At 44.1% G+C, this 2,500-nt stretch overlaps 1 protein-coding gene across 7 annotated transcripts in view; it reads left to right on the top strand.

The window, feature by feature from the left end:
- LOC113815970 (potassium voltage-gated channel subfamily KQT member 1) overlaps window positions 1-2,500 on the top strand; it is a 727,087-nt gene that overhangs the window by 628,249 nt on the left and 96,338 nt on the right. The gene's annotated exons all lie outside the window — the stretch shown is intronic.

The raw sequence follows: 2,500 nt of genomic DNA, 5'->3' as shown, positions 1-2,500 counted from the left end.
CTACTCCCACTCCCTCCCTTCCCTCCTCTCTCCCTCCCTCCCTCCCACACCCTCCCTCCTTCCCATTCCCTCCCACTCCCTCCCTCAAATTTCCTCCCTCCCTCCCTCCCACTCCCTCCACTCCCACTCCCTCCCTTCCCTTCCCTCCCTCTCCCTCGATTTCATAAAACTCTTGCCTTCTGTTCGCCAATGATAAAGCGAGCCTCACCCTTAAGCGAAATGCATCTCGAGTGAATTGTCAATCATATTATGAAGTAGATTTCCCGCCGCCGCCGCGACCTCTGACCTTTGCGTATTTGGGGGGGAGGGGGAGGAGAAGGGGGGAGGGGAGTGTGTTGCCCTCTGCCGCTTTAATCTCCTGCGCTCAATCATCTTTCCTCTTTCCTTGCTGCTCTCTCTCTCTCTCTCTCCCTTTCTTTCTTTTAATCTTTCTTTCTTTCTTTCTTTTAATTTCTACTCTTTCTCTTCCTTTCTATTTATTTCTCTCTCTCTCTCTCTCTCTCTCTCTCTCTCTCTCTCTCTCTCTCTCTATCTATCTATCTATCTATCTATCTATCTATCTATCTATCTATCTCTATCTCTATCTCTATCTCTATCTCTCTCTCTCTCTCTCTCTCTTTTACTGTGTGTGTGTGTTTGTGTGCTTGAACGTGTGCGTGACCATGTGCGTGTACGTGTGCGGGAACCAGACTCCCTTTTCTCGCAATGTTATGACAAACTCCCCACAACCTGGCTCGCCTTGGTCGCAGGAATCGCCTCTTCAATAAGACTCAAGCTTCCACGTCTTTCCCTTTATTTAACGCCTTTAAGGGATCAAAAGTCAGCCAGGGGTGAACACAGCGCACTTCCCGACAAAACATTAAGAGTAATAAAAACTCGTGAACACATGATATTTGAAGAAATAATAATAGTGATGATAATGATGATAATAACAATGATAATAACGATCATAATAGCGATAATATTGACAATGATAACAAAAACTGTTATAAAAAATAATAATGATGATATTGATAATGATATTAACAATGATGATTAAAATAAGGATAGTGATAATAAGTACGCAGATAACTAAATGAATTCATAGATAAATTAATAAATTCATAAATAGATTAAGAAATTAAGAAATAAAAATAAATATAAACACCGATTACATATGCCATTACAAATAGCCTCTCCTACCATCAATAAGATACAAGTAACACAACTTGCATCACTAACATTAAATACTAATCTTTCTGGGATAAAAACACGAAATAAAATAGTCTGTCTCTAAATCAACAAAAAACGAGCTGATTAACATTACCCGTATCCAAAGGGCTCAATTTTATCAATATGATTTATCCATACGTTAATAATCCTCTACAGTGACCGTGTTTGGTACTATGGATTCTTTTTTTTTTCTTTTTTTTAGGAGAAAAAAAGTGAATTTCATACATAAATATGTTTAAAGGATTTGCACCAAATACAAAACGGTTTTCCTGCATTTTGTCTTAGGTAACACTCACACACATGTATATGTATGTGTGTGTGTGTGTGTGTGTATGTATGTGTATGTGTATGTGTATGTGTATGTGTGTGTGTGTGTGTGTGTGTGTGTGTGTGTGTGTGTGTGTGTGTGTGTGTGTGTGTGTGTGTGTGTGTGTGTGTGTGTGTGTGTGTATGTACGTGTGCATGGATATGAATATGTATAGATGAATGATGCCTGTAATGCTCTTTTCTATGCAAGACCGAGTTCCTGTGCAAATATGCGTCCCCGCGTGCGAATCCCCTCAGATCTGGAGGCTACATGATTTTCCTCGGCAAGTGTGAAGGGGCGAGGGAGGCGAGGCAAGCGACCCGGAGCTTTCGCGTTTTGCCTCCGCCTGCGATTAGAATTTCCTCACTTAATTTCGTTATTCCGAGGCGGCGCGAAGCAAATCCTCGATTAATATTTGCTCATTATACAGGTAAATCCCTCGCTTCGTCGCTTCCTCTTCCCCTCCCCTCCCCTTCCTATCCCTTTCCCCTCCCCTCCCCTTCCTATCCCTCCCTTTCCCCTCCCCTCCCCTCCCTTTCCCTTCCCTTCGCCCTCCCCTTCCCTTCCCTTCACCCTCCCTTTCCTTCGCCCTCCCTCCCTTTTCCTCGTCCTCTCTCCCCTTCCCTCCACTCGTCCTCTCCCCCTTCCCTCCACTTCGTCCTCTCCCCCTTCCCTCCCCTCCCCTCCCCTTCTCTCCTCTTAGCCTCTTATCTCCACTTCTTCACCCTCTCTACCACCCTCCCCTCCTTTTGTCTTCTCTCTCTTTCCTCTCTTCCCCTCTCTTCCCGTGTCTCGCTTGAGTTCTATTTTTTCCTCTTCTTTTTTCTTCACCCACTTCTCCTCTCATTCTTCTCTCTCCCCTCTCCTCTCTCACCTCCCCTCTTGTTCCCTCTCTCTTTTCCTCTTCTCCTCTCTCCTCTCCCCTCTTTCACCTTACTTCTTTTCCTCACCCTTTTACAAGGCAATATCTAGAAGGTTAAT

The sequence above is a fragment of the Penaeus vannamei genome, chromosome 32 (genome assembly GCF_042767895.1).
Source record: "Penaeus vannamei isolate JL-2024 chromosome 32, ASM4276789v1, whole genome shotgun sequence".
Lineage (NCBI taxonomy): Eukaryota > Metazoa > Arthropoda > Malacostraca > Decapoda > Penaeidae > Penaeus > Penaeus vannamei.
Note: the sequence above shows the minus strand (reverse complement) of the source record. Positions and strands in the feature narration are given on the sequence as shown.